Source organism: Lolium perenne, chromosome 5 (genome assembly GCF_019359855.2).
Source record: "Lolium perenne isolate Kyuss_39 chromosome 5, Kyuss_2.0, whole genome shotgun sequence".
Classification (NCBI taxonomy): Eukaryota; Viridiplantae; Streptophyta; class Magnoliopsida; order Poales; family Poaceae; genus Lolium; species Lolium perenne.
In genome coordinates, this window is record NC_067248.2 from 209,521,070 (window position 1) to 209,536,229 (window position 15,160).

The window sequence follows — 15,160 nt, forward strand, 5'->3', positions numbered from 1 at the left end:
GTTCATTGTAGAGCTCGGTGTGGTTCCTAGTGCATTGGACCCACTAGTCATCTACTGTGACAACATGGGTGCCATCGCCAATGCACAAGAACCAAGGTCACACAAGAGGCTGAAGCATATCAAGCTGTGTAATCATTCGATTCGCGAGTACATCGAAGATGGAGAAGTAAAGATTTGCAAAGTATACACTGATCTGAATGTAGCAGATCCGTTGACTAAAGCTCTCCCTAGGGCAAAGCATGACCAACACTAGAATGCCATGGGTGTTAGGTACCTTACAATGTAATCTAGATTATTGACTCTAGTGCAAGTGGGAGACTGTTGGAGATATGCCCAAGAGGCAATAATAAAAGTGGTTATTATATATCTTTGTGTTTATGATAAATGTTTATATACCATGCTATAATTGTATTAACCGAAACATTGATACATGTGTGTTATGTAAACAACAATGAGTCCCCAGTAAGCCTCTTAACTAGCTTGTTGATTAATAGATGATCATTGTTTCATGATCATGAACATTGGATGTTATTAATAACAAAGTTATGTCATTATATGAATGATGTAATGGACACACCCAATTAAGCGTAGCATAAGATCACGTCATTAAGTTATTTGCTATAAGCTTTCGATACATAATTACCTAGTCCTTTCGACCATGAGATCATGTAAATCACTTATACCGGAAAGGTACTTTGATTACATCAAACGCCACTGCGTAAATGGGTGGTTATAAAGGTGGGATTAAGTATCCGGAAAGTATGAGTTGAGGCATATGGATCAACAGTGGGAATTGTCCATCCCGATGACGGATAGATATACTCTGGGCCCTCTCGGTGGAATGTCGTCTAAATAGCTTGCAAGCATATGAATAGTTCATAAGAGACCACATACCATGGTACGAGTAAAGAGTACTTGTCAGGAGACGAGGTTGAACAAGGTATAGAGAGATACCGATGATGAAACCTCGGACAAGTAAAATATCGCGTGACAAAAGGAATTGGTATCGTATGTGAATGGTTCATTCGATCACTAAAGTCATCGTTGAATATGTGGGAGCCATTATGGATCTCCAGATCCCGCTATTGGTTATTGGTCGGAGAGAGTTCTCAACCATGTCTACATAGTTCGCGAACCGTAGGGTGACACACTTAAGGTTTGATGTTGTATTAGTAGAACTTGAATACGGAATGGAGTTCGAAGTTTTGTTCGGAGTCTCGGATGGGATCCCGGACATCACGAGGAGTTCCGGAATGGTCCGGAGAATAAGATTCATATATAGGAAGTCATTTTATAAGTTTGAAAATGATCCGGTGTATTTATGGAAGGTTCTAGAAGGTTCTAGAAAAGTCCGGAATAAATCACTATGGAAGGTGGAGTCCCGGAGGGACTCCACCAAGCTTGGCCGGCCAGCCCTAGGGGGTGGAGTCCCAGGTGGACTCCACCTAAGGTGGCCGGCCACCCCCTCCCAAGGAAAGGTGGGAATCCCACCTTGGGTAGGTTTCATGTCATATGGAAGGTTTTGGTTTGGGGTCTTATTCGAAGACTTGTAGACCAACTCTTGGGTGTTCCACCTATATAATGAGGGACAAGGGGAGGGGGCCGGCCACACCAAAGCCATAGCTGGCCGCACCCCTCATAGTGGCCGGCCACCACCCCCTCTCCCAAACCCTAGCCGCCCCACCTCCTCCACCTCTCCCGCATACGCTTAGCGAAGCTCCGCCGGAGATCTCCATCGCCACCGCCACCAAGCCGTCGTGCTACCGGATTCAAGGAGGAGCTACTACTTCCGCTGCCCGCTGGAACGGGGAGAAGGACGTCGTCTTCATCAACACCGAACGTGTGACCGAGTACGGAGGTGCTGCCCGATTGTGGCACCGTCAAGATCTTCTACGCGCTTTTGAAAGCGGCAAGTGATCGTCTACCGCAGCAACAAGAGCCTCATCTTGTAGGCTTTGGAAATCTTCAAGGGTGAGTCTCGATCATCTCCTCGTTGCTCCCATCTTCTAGATTGCATCTTGGCTTGGATTGCGTTCTCGCGATAGGAATTTTTTTGTTTTCTATGCAACGAATCCCTACAATCTTTGCCTAGAAATAGTATTGATTCTTGGGTTATATGCAAAGATGCTTTCATTGGAAAGTATTATAGTCCTGCTAAGATTATATCATTGCGAAGTGAGATAATGAAATTTAGACAATTTTGTAATGAACATGTAGCTCAATCTTGGGAAAGAATGAAATCTTTGGTAAAGAATTGTCCCACTCATGGACTGACTACTTGGATGATCATCCAAACATTTTATGCAGGACTGAATTTTTCTTCAAGAAATCTTCTGGATTCAGCTGCTGGAGGTACCTTTATGTCCATTACTTTGGGGGCTGCAACAAAGCTTCTTGGTGATATGATGATAAATTATTCCGAATGGCACACCGAGAGAGCTTCACAAGGTAAGAAGGTAAATTCTGTTGAAAAACCTCCTCCTTGAGTGATAAAATTGATACCATTATGTCTATGCTTGTTAATGGTAAAGCTCATGTTGATCCAAATAATGTTCCTTTAGCTTCTTTGGTTGCTCAAGAAGAGCATGTTGATGTGAACTTCATTAAAAGCAACAATTTTAACAACAATGCTTATAGGAATAATTTTGGTAGCAACAATTATAGGCATATCCTTCTAATAATGGTAATGCTCATGGCAATTCTTATGGTAATTCCTATAGCAATAATAGAAGTGCACCCACTGATCTTGAAGTCATGCTCTTAAGGATTTTATTAGTAAACAAACTACTTTCAATAAATCTGTTGAGGAAAAGTTTGGCAAAATTGATGTTCATGCTTCTAAAGTTGATAGCCTTGCTCTTGATGTTGAATTTCTTAAATGAAAGCTATGCCTCCTGATGTTAAATAAATCAAAACTTTGAATGCCATTCAACTTAGAATTGATGACAATGTTAGGATGTTGGCGGAATTTCATGCTAGGTGGAAAAGAGATGATGAAATTGCTAGAAATAATAACTTGACGAAAGTTTGTACCATTACTACCACTAGTAATACTGAAGCTTCAAATGCTAGCAAGGCTCCTACTATTAATGGTAAAATAATTAGTGTAGGAAAAGTCCCTACTCCTCCTACAAAGTTGCCTAGCGCCGCTGAAACTGTTTCTGATAAGAGTGCTGAAATTTTTCCTAATATGGGAAACAATAGTTCTTTTTACCTTTTATGATAATAACTTTTATGTTGATGGTTGCAATATCTCTGAATTAATAATTTTTTACAAAATATTGCTAGAAGTCATAATGCTAGTGCTATAAATATGGCTTTTACGAAGCATATTACAAATACTCTCATGCAAATTAGAGAAGAAAAGTTAAAACATGAAGCTTTCTATTCCTAGAAAGCTAGAAGATGGTTGGGAGCTGACATAGGCATCCCCAATGGGCCTGCCGAAGATAGTACCCGGGGTTTGATGAAGGCCCACTACCCGAAGAATAAGAAGACTCGGAAGCCCAAAGATATTATTAAGGAAAGTTAGAGTTGTAATAGGAAGTGTTGTGTGTAATCTTGCGGGATGAGTTAGAAACCTCCCCGGACTCTGTAACTTGTATAATACGAAACCCTCGGCTCCGCCTCATATATAAGGGGGAGTCGAGGGACGAGAAAGGCATCGAATCATTGTTGAGCAAACCCTAGTTTTATTTCGTCGAGTACTTTTCAGCTGAAACCTTCGAGATCTACTTTCCCTCTACATCCAACGAAACCCTAGTCTACTACTTGTAGGCATTGACAAGTTAATACCTTGTCAGGAGCCCATCACTAAGATGTAAGTAGATGACTTTGATTGCAATGCTTTAGGTGATCTTGGTGAAAGTATTTCTGTTATGCCTAGAAAAATCTATGATATGCTTGGTTTGCCGCCGTTGGAACAATGCTATTTGGATGTTCACCATGCTGATATTGCTAAAAAGAAACCTTTGGGGAGAGTTAATAATGTTCTTGTTATGGTTAATAATAACTTTGTCCCGTTGATTTTGTTTTCTTCGATGTTGAATGCAATGCTTCTTGTCCTATAGTTTTGGGAAGACATTTTCTTAGAACTGTTGATGCTACTATTGATATGAGAGATGAGATTATTAAATATCCATTCCCACTCAAGAAAGATATGGAACACTTCCCTAGAAATATAAATAAGTAACCTTTTAATTCTATTATTAGGACAAGTTATGATGTTGATGTTTCTTCACTTGACAATACTTGATACAAACACTTTTTGCACCTAACTGAAAGGCGTAAAAGAAAAAACGCTTATGAGAGACAACCCATGTTTATTTTCTGTAATTTTTATTTTGTTGAGTCTTGGAAGTTGTTGCCTCTGTAATAACCTCTCCTTATCATTTTTATTTCGTTTTTGTGACAAGAGTAGCCTCTAATAGGAAGAAAGTAAGATTTGGGAAGTTGCTGTCCTGAAACAAATTATGTGTTGTTATAAAAACAATTGTACCACCGCCAGAATCTAATTTTGAGCTATCAATTTTTGAGCATATGACCCGGGTTATTATCTAACTTTCGTTAGTTTCGCACTTTTCTATTTGAGCAACATAGGGTTTTCTAAAAAATTGATCTTTACCTGTTGTTCTGTTTTGATAGATTTCTGCAACTATTTGCATTTTCCTCTTATTCTCTTTTTTTTGAGTTATTTTGAGAGAAAGAGATTTATGAAGGAGTTACTATAGTAGCTAATGTTTTGATGGATGTTTGATATACACCTGGGTTTCGGGCCGGCCGGGTTTCGGGCCGGGCTTAAAAAAGCCCGCGGGTAAAAAGTTAGGCCCGAGCCCGGCTTGGCCCGACCGTCGGGCCTGTAATTTAAGCCAAAACCCGACTCGAATGAGCACAAAGCCCGGCCCGGCCCGAGAAGCCCGGCACGACTAGGCTAAAATGCGCAAAAATGAAGGCCCGAGCTCGGCCTGGCCTGACATTCGGGCTCGGATTTCAGGCCCGAGCTCGGCCAGAAGTGCAAGCCTGACCCGACCCGGCCCAGAATTTTCGGGCTGGGTCGGGCTAGGCCGGGCTGCCCATGCCCAGATGTAGTTTGATATATGTTAGAACTGAACCCAAGTGGATTTTTTATTTTGATTGCACTAACATTGCTAATAAAGAATTATGTGAAGTTTTGTATGGAGGAAGTTTTCAAGTGTAGGGAGAGAAGAATGATGTAATGAGATGAAGAATGGACAAAATCTCAAGCTTGGGGATGCCCCTACCAGACCAAGAAATATCCAAGAGATACAAACGTCAATGCTTGGGGATGCCCAAGGCATCCCCTTCTTCATCAACAAAGTATCAGGTCATCTTTCTGTGCGCTATATTTTTATTGCTTGTGTTGTTCTTAGAGCATTTTTTAGTTGTATTTTGTTTTGTTTGCTGTAGAATAAGGTTGGATCCCAGCATATTTGTTTTGGAGAATGACACACTCCGTTTTAGTTGCATAGAACACTCTAGTTTTCACTTTTATTGTTCTGCGAGTGTTCTAGTTTGCTAGTACTTTGTTTGGCTCTGGTTTCTCCACTTTTATTTTGTTCAGAGCTTGTTAATTTTCTTTATTCATGTATGATTATCTCTCTAGTCCATATTGATTTTTATCTATGAGGGTTGTTTCAAATAAATTGATTGGTGTTAGAGACAAGTAAAATGTTTCATGCTTATAGTGATGCAAAAGGAAGTTTCTCTAGATTCTGGCATAGACTTTGGCATGTCATGTTGGATGTTATTATTATGATATGCTTAGTAGTTATTGTTTTAGCATGACTTGTCTCAAATATCTAAGAGTGCTTAATGTGCCATTGAAAGAATCATGTGGTGTTTCTATCATAAAAAGCATAATGTTGTGGTATTCTCCTTGGATGCTTTATTGGGTTGACTTGGCACATGTTTACACCATGTTATGACTATAACCAGTAAACTAAGGCCTCTATGATCATTTAGTTGTTGACTTGTAATATCACTTTATGCTTGGATTAATATTGTTTTGTCGCTATGCATGATTATGGCCATTATTGCTCTCTTAGTTGGTCGCTCCCAGTCTTTTGCTAGCCTTCGCATGTACTGAGTATGAGCTCTACTCGTGCATCCAACTCCTAATAACCAAAGTTTTCCAATTGTGTCCACCATATTGACCTATTAGCATTATTGCTATTTCAAGTATATTCATCATTTTCTATCTATCTTTCAAATTAATTATGAGAAAATTAGTTAGTAAAGCTCTCACGAACTTGATGGCACATTTACTTTCTTGCACTTAATAAACTTGAATCATTGTGACTATCTTATGTAGATTATATGCTTACAAGTTGTAAGTTAGGAGTTAGCACAACCATGATTTCATGGGGCACGCTTTCAACATTGCACTTATTCTTATTTAGTTGATGTCATGATCTTTTGTTTATGGATGCCTAACGATGCGAAATAAAATGGAAACTTGTAAGTCCATGGAGTTTGTATATGTGTTAGAGAAATGTTGGGCCACTAACCTAAGCCATGCACCATTCATGGTGGAAGTTTACATCATACCCTAGTGAGCATTCTGTGAAGCATCTTCAATAAAAAGCTATGCCCATAGTAAATAAAAGGATTGCTGAGATTCTCATTATCTGTTTGTCTTGTCATTTTGGTGTGAGCTTGCTCCTATATCTAAAGGAGTACTTCTATATCATGGGGTAAGAGGTACCCCCATTGGCGTTCTTAATGATACATGTATACTTACAATGACAAGAACTTATTTGGGACCTGAGTTGAGTAGCATGGGGTGTAGGTACTCGTATTCAAGGGGCATGGGATTTTCAACTTATGATTTGTCAAGCATATGACTCATTTTTGCCCTCACATTAACTTTAACCATTCAAGATGCTTATGATAGGGGCAATGAGAGGTCAAAGCTAAAAAGTACCATACCTTTTTGAAAGCTCTATTGTTGATTCTTACTTCCTTCTTCAAAGGACATTGATGACCCACAAGTATAGGGGATCGCGGCAGTCTTCGAGGGTAGTATAACCCAAATTTATTGATTCGACACAAGGGGAGGTAAAGAATACTTATAAGCCTTAACAACTGAGTTGTCAATTCAGCTGTACCTGGAAAAGCACTAGTAACAGGGGTGATGTGAAAGTAGCAGTAATATGAGAGCAGTATGAATGATAACAGCAGTAATAGTAACACAGAGGTAATGGCACCAGAAGATAGTTGATACTACTTCTAATGACATGTAGAACGAGTATATGATGATGAAAGATGGACCGGGGTTCCCAGCTATCTACACTAGTGGCAACTCTCCAATAACAAGTGTTGGGTGAACAAATTACAGTTGGGCAATTGACAGGAATCAAAGCATTAAGATAGAACATCAGGCTTATTAATTATGTAGGCATGTTTTCTGTATATAGTCGTACGTGCTCGCAATGAGAAACTTGCACAACATCTTTTGTCCTACCAGCCGGTGGCAGCCGGGCCTCAAGGGAAACTACTGGATATTAAGGTACTCCTTTTAATAGAGTACCGGAGCAAAGCATTAACACACCATGAAAACATGTGATCCTCACATCACTACCATCCCCTCCGGTTGTCCCGATTTCTGTCACTTCGGGGCCATTGGTTCCGGACAGTGACATGTGCATACAACTTGTAGATACAATCTAAGCAACGATATAGAGCTCAAATCTAAGATCATGCCACTCGGGCCCTAGTGACAAGCATTAAGCATAACAAGATTGCAGCAACAATAACTTCACAAACTTTATAGATAGACTAATCATAATGTATCATCCATCGGATCCCAACAAACACAACACCGATTACATCAGATGAATCTCAATCATGTAAGGCAGCTCATGAGATCATTGTATTGAAGTACATGGAGGAGAGAATACCAACTAGCTACAGCTAGAACCCGTAGTCCATGGGGGAACTACTCACGGAGCATGATGGAGGTGGTGACGTTGATGGAGATGGCTTCCGGGGGCACTTCCCCGTTCCGGCAGGGTGCCGAAACAGAGTTCTGTCCCCCGAATTGGAGTTTCGCGATGGCGGCGGCGCCCCTGGAGTCTTTCTGGAGTTTCGTCAATTGGTGATGCGTTTTTAGGTCGAAAGGGATTATATAGGCAAAGAGGCGGCGCAGGGGGGCACCTGGGGGCGCCACACCCTAGGCCGGCGCGGCCTAGGCCTGGCCCGCGCCGCCATGTGGTGTGGTGGCCCCCTGGCCCCTCTCCGACTCTTCTTCGGTGTTCTGGAGCCTTCCGGAGAAAATAGGAGGTTTGGCGTTGATTTCGTCCAATTCCGAGAATATTGCCCGAACAGCCTTTCTGGAACCAAAAACAGCAGAAACGAGGAACCGGCCTTTGTGGCATCTTGTTAATAGGTTAGTTCCGGAAAATGCATGAAATCATCATAAAGTGCAAGCAAAACATGTAAGTATTGTCATAAAACAAGCATGGAACAACAGAAATTATGGATACGTCGGGGACGTATCAGCATCCCCAAGCTTAGTTCCTGCTCGTCCCGAGCAGGTAAACGATAAAAAGAATAATTTCTGTAGTGACATGCTACTTACATAACCTTGATCATACTATTACAAAGCATCTGAAATGAATGAAGTGACTCAAGGCAATGATCTATAGTTGCTAACAAGTAGATAACATATAGCAAAACTTTTCATGGAGAGTACTTTCAAGACAAGCATCAATAGTCTTGTACAAGAGTTAACTCATAAAGCAATAAATTCAAAGTAAAGGCATCGAAGCAACACAAAGGAAGATATAAGTTTCAGCGGTTGCTTTCAACTTTCAACATGCATATCTCATGGATAATTGTCAACACAAAGTAATATGATGAATGCAAATATGCAAGTATGTAAGAATCAATGCACAATTAACACAAGTGTTTGCTTCTAAGATGGAAGGAAGTAGGTAAACTGACTCAACATAAAGTAAAAGAATGGTCCTTCAAAGAGGAAAGCATCGATTGCTATATTTGTGCTAGAGCTTTGGTTTTGAAAACATATAGAGAGCATAAAAGTAGAGTTTTGAGAGGTGTTTGTTGTTGTCAACGAATGGTAATGGGCACACTAACTACCTCGCCGACCGGACTTTCAAGAGCGGCTCCCATGAATTATTATTTTTGTGTGGCACTCCTTCCAACCTTTCTTTCACAAACCATGGCTAACCGAATCCTCGGGTGCCTGCCAACAATCTCATACCATGAAGGAGTGCCTTTTTATTTTAGTTTTATTATGATGACACTCCTCCCAACCTTTGCTTACACAAGCCATGGCTAACCGAATCCTTCGGGTGCCGTCCAACAATCACATACCACGGAGGAGTGTCTATTTAGTTTAATTAATTTGGGACTGGGAATCCCATTGCCAGCTCTTTTTGCAATTATTGGATAAGCGGATGTGCCACTAGTCCATATGAGAGTCCGTCAAAAGTAAATGACAAGGTTGAAAGCTAAACACCACATACTTCCTCATGAGCTATAAAACATTGACACAAATCAGAGGTGATAAATTTTGAATTGTTTAAAGGTAGCACTCAAGCAATTTACTTTGGAATGGCAGGAAATACCACATAGTAGGTAGGTATGGTGGACACAAATGGCATAGTGGTTGGCTCAAGGATCTTGGATGCATGAGAAGTATTCCCTCTCGATACAAGGCTTAGGCTAGCAAGGTTGTTTGAAGCAAACACAAGTATGAACCGGTACAGCAAACCTTACATAAGAACATATCGCAAGCATTATAATACTCTACACTGTCTTCCTTGTTGCTCAAACACTTTTACCAGAAAATATCTAGACCTTAAGAGAGATCAATTATGCAAACCAATTTTAACAAGCTTTACGGTAGTTCTCCACTAATAGGTTTAAACTACATGCAAAAACTTATGATCTACTTGAGAGCTCAAAACAATTGCCAAGTGTCAAATTATCCACAACATATGAGGCATTTTCTTTTCCCAACCAAATAACCAATAAGTATTGTAGCTTCCAACTTTTATCATTGAACATTAAAAGTAAAACGAAGAACAAGTGTTCATATGAAAAAGCGGAGCGTGTATCTCTCCCAAACAAGGATTGCTAGGATCCGAATTTATTCAAACACAAACAAAAATAAAACATACAGACGCTCCAAGTGAAACACATATGATGTGACTGAATAAAAATATAGTTTCAGGGGAGGAACCTGATAAGTTGATGACGCTTGAGTCTTCTTGAAATATGCAGGGATGAACCATGGGGGCATCCCCAAGCTTAGACTTTTCACTCTTCTTGATCATATATCATCCTCCTCTCTTGACCCTTGAAAACTTCCTTCACAACAAACTTCTCATAAACTTCATTAGAGGGGTTAGTACTCAAAAAATTTGAATCCACCTTGGTCCTGTAGTGGCACATTGCAAGAACTCAATAAAACATTAGCTACAGCTCTCTACGTCTAGAAAACCTCGCTTAAAGTCCACAAGAGACAATGCAAAAAAACAGAGACAGAATCTGCCAAAACAGAACAGCCAGTAAAGCCAAATTTTAATAAAATACTTCCGTTGCTCAAATCAGAAAACTCAAAACTAATGAAAGTTGCGTACATATCTGAGGATCACTCACGTAAATTGGCATAATTTTCTGAGTTACCTACAGAGAATTTTGCCCAGATTCGTGACAGCAAAGAAATCTGTTTCTGCGCAGAAATCCAAATCTAGTATCGACCTTCGATTAGAGGCTTCACTTGGCACAACAAAACACAAAACTAAGATAAGGAGAGGTTGCTACAGTAGTAAACAACTTCCAAGACACAAATATAAAACAAAGTACTGTAGCAAAATAACACATGGGTTATCTCCCAAGAAGTTGCTTTCTTTATAGCCATTAAGATGGGCTCAGCAGTTTTAATGATGCACTCGCAAGAAATAGTATTTGAAGCAAAAGAGAGCATCAAGAGGCAAATCCAAAACACATTTAAGTCTAACATGCTTCCTATGCAAAGGAATCTTGTAAATAAACAAGTTCATGAAAAGCAAAGTAACAAGCATAGGAAGATAAAACAAGTGTAATTTCAACAATTTCAGCATATAGAGAGGTGTATTAGTACCATGAAAATTTCTACTACCATATTTTCCTCTCTCATAATAATTTTCAGTAGCTTCATGAACAAACTCAACAATATAACTATCACATGCAGCATGCTTCTCATGATTTCCAAACACATAATTTTTATCAAGTTCAAGAATAGTGGAATTAAAACTTTCAAACACACTTTTATCAATAATATAACGAGGTAAATGATCAATCTCAAGAGATATGGGACTCATAGAATAAGTCAAGAACTCTCCAATCCCATTTTCATTAGTAGTACAATTAATAGTATCAAGTAACATAGGACCATCATCTAGAGCTTTATCATAAACATTTGCCAAGCAAAATTCTTTAGTACCATGCATTTCGACATCAGGCACAAACAAAGCATTATCATAAGATTTATCAAAGTAGCATGGATTATCATATATAACAGTAGTATAATTATTCTCACAAGTATTACTCATAGGTACTATTTCAAGAGAATCTACAGGAACATAACATTCAACCTCTTTCGGTAAGCATGGAGGACAATCAAATAGTGTAAGAGATAAAGAGTTACTCTCATTAGGAGGTTGGCATGGGTAGCTAATCCATTCTTCCCCCTTTTGTTCGTCGCTCTCCTCTTCCTTTTCATCCAATGAGCTTTCAATTTCATCAATTTCCTCCTCTTTTTCATCCAATGAGCTTTGAGGTTCATCAGTTTCTTCTTCCACAGGTTCCTGCAAATTGTGAGTGCATTCTTGTGCATTAATGTGTCTCTCTTTATAATCAAGGATATAAGGATTCCTACTGTAGCATTCTATGCAAGAATTAAGGATAGTAGAGACATAATCTTTAAGGTCCTTACAAATAGCACAAGTTTCATAATTCTCAACCATGAAGGATTCTATCTCGGAGGCTCCCATAAATAAGACAAATTGTTCTACCTCTTCGAACCCATAATGAATATAGCAATTCCGATTATAGCTCTTAATAAAATATTCCTCACTAAAGCCACATTGAAATTTAAGATGTTTATCCTGTTGAGAGCAACAGTTTATATCATGGCGTCTAAGCAAGATTCTAGCAATTGTATTTAATTTTTCTATCATAGCACTCATTATTTTACCAGTTCTTGATTCTCTATAACAATTATAACATTCCATAAGCTCCAAGTAGGTTGTTGGTTCTCCCATAACAACAGTTTTTAATTTTTTGGTTTTTCAAATTTTTATGGATTTTTGGGTATATGAGACAAATAAAACAAGACAAAAATAAACTAAGCAAAAGTAAACTACGCAAAATAATACTAGACAGAAATAAACTAAGCACAAATAAACTAGACAAAAGTAAACTAAGCAAAACAAAATAAAACAAATTAAAAACAGAGAAAGAGGTAGAGTGTACTCCCAGGTGAACTTATGAGTAGAGCTATGCCTCCCCGGCAACGGCGCCAGAAAACAGTCTTGATGACCCACAAGTATAGGGGATCGCGGCAGTCTTCGAGGGTAGTATAACCCAAATTTATTGATTCGACACAAGGGGAGGTAAAGAATACTTATAAGCCTTAACAACTGAGTTGTCAATTCAGCTGCACCTGGAAAAGCACTAGTAACAGGGGTGATGTGAAAGTAGCAGTAATATGAGAGCAGTAGTAACAGTAACACAGCAGCAGTAATAGTAACACAGAGGTAATGGCACCAGAAGATAGTTGATACTACTTCTAATGACATGTAGAACGAGTATATGATGATGAAAGATGGACCGGGGTTCCCAGCTATCTACACTAGTGGCAACTCTCCAATAACAAGTGTTGGGTGAACAAATTACAGTTGGGCAATTGACAGGAATCAAAGCATTAAGATAGAACATTAGGCTTATTAATTATGTAGGCATGTTTTCCGTATATAGTCGTACGTGCTCGCAATGAGAAACTTGCACAACATCTTTTGTCCTACCAGCCGGTGGCAGCCGGGCCTCAAGGGAAACTACTGGATATTAAGGTACTCCTTTTAATAGAGTACCGGAGCAAAGCATTAACACACCGTGAAAACATGTGATCCTCACATCACTACCATCCCGTCCGGTTGTCCCGATTTCTGTCACTTCGGGGCCATTGGTTCCGGACAGTGACATGTGCATACAACTTGTAGATACAATCTAAGCAACAATATAGAGCTCAAATCTAAGATCATGCCACTCGGGCCCTAGTGACAAGCATTAAGCATAACAAGATTGCAGCAACAATAACTTCACAAACTTTATAGATAGACTAATCATAATGTATCATCCATCGGATCCCAACAAACACAACACCGATTACATCAGATGAATCTCAATCATGTAAGGCAGCTCATGAGATCATTGTATTGAAGTACATGGAGGAGAGAATACCAACTAGCTACAGCTAGAACCCGTAGTCCATGGGGGAACTACTCACGGAGCATGATGGAGGTGGTGACGTTGATGGAGATGGCTTCCGGGGGCACTTCCCCGTTCCGGCAGGGTGCCGGAACAGAGTTCTGTCCCCCGAATTGGAGTTTCGCGATGGCGGCGGCGCCCCTGGAGTCTTTCTGGAATTTCGTCAATTGGTGATGCGTTTTTAGGTCGAAAGGGATTATATAGGCGAAGAGGCGGCGCAGGGGGGCACCTGGGGGCGCCACACCCTAGGCCGGCGCGGCCTAGGCCTGGCCCGCGCCGCCATGTGGTGTGGTGGCCCCCTGGCCCCTCTCCGACTCTTCTTCGGTGTTCTGGAGCCTTCCGGAGAAAATAGGAGGTTTGGCGTTGATTTCGTCCAATTCCGAGAATATTGCCCGAACAGCCTTTCTGGAACCAAAAACAGCAGAAAACAGGAACTGGCACTGTGGCATCTTGTTAATAGGTTAGTTCCGGAAAATGCATGAAATCATCATAAAGTGCAAGCAAAACATGTAAGTATTGTCATAAAACAAGCATGGAACAACAGAAATTATGGATACGTCGGGGACGTATGAGACATTTCTTTTACTTTTATGTTGATTCTTCATCTTCTTGATTTATGCACCAATTAAGAGAGTATAGTTGTCATTCTGAGTATAATGTGCATAGTCCCAAGACTTATTGATTGATTCATGATTATGCTATTGCTTGTTCTTAAATTAGTTGTATCTAGTCACCCATTGAAATTTAAAGGTGTCCTTGCATTTATGTTTTGCTACTCCATAAAGGACAAGCTGAATACCACTTTGCTATGTTTTCTCTATGATAAAAAACAAACAGTTGCTTTCATTTTATAATTATTCATGATCCTTTGTTTGAGTTACTTCTCATGTTATAACATAGTTGCTAAGTTCTATTGTTAAAATTATATCTATCATGCCTATGTTTAGAGTACTTTAATCCCATTTTACAATGCTTTACAAAAGCTTGATGAAGATTGTGATAGCTGCATGTCACCTCAAAAATTATTTTTGTTATCACTTACCTACTCGAGGACTAGCAAGAGTTAGGCTTGGGGTTGCTTGATACGTCTCAAATGTATCTATAATTTTTGATGCTCCATACGTGTTTTACAGCAATTCCACTATGTTTTGCTTAGACTTTGTTGCACTTGTATACATTTTCCGGCACTAACCTATCGGCAAGATGCCACAGTGCCAGTTCCATGTTTTCTCCTGTTTTTGGTTTCAGAAAAGTTATTTGCTCATCAGGTTTTATAGCTTTCTTTGTACTTTTGTTAACCACATTAGTTATAATAGAATGTTCCTTTACCTTGGCAGGGAAAGGTACTTTCTCAGTATAAGGCTCAGGCAAAACATGATCAACAGTACAAACTTCAATATTTCTAGCAGGAACACGGTTAACAATATCTTTATTAGGTGCATGGTACTTGTTCCACTCCTTTTTGGAAACATCAAGATAAGAGGCAAATGCCTTAAACAATTTGCAAGAATTTGAGAATCAAGACCATAAACAACACTAGTATTATGAAAGTCATTGCTGGGCGCGGAGTTGATGAAGGAGAATTTATGCGCAACGTTGAGTGGAACCCCAAGAGGAAGGTATGATGAGCACAACAGGAAGT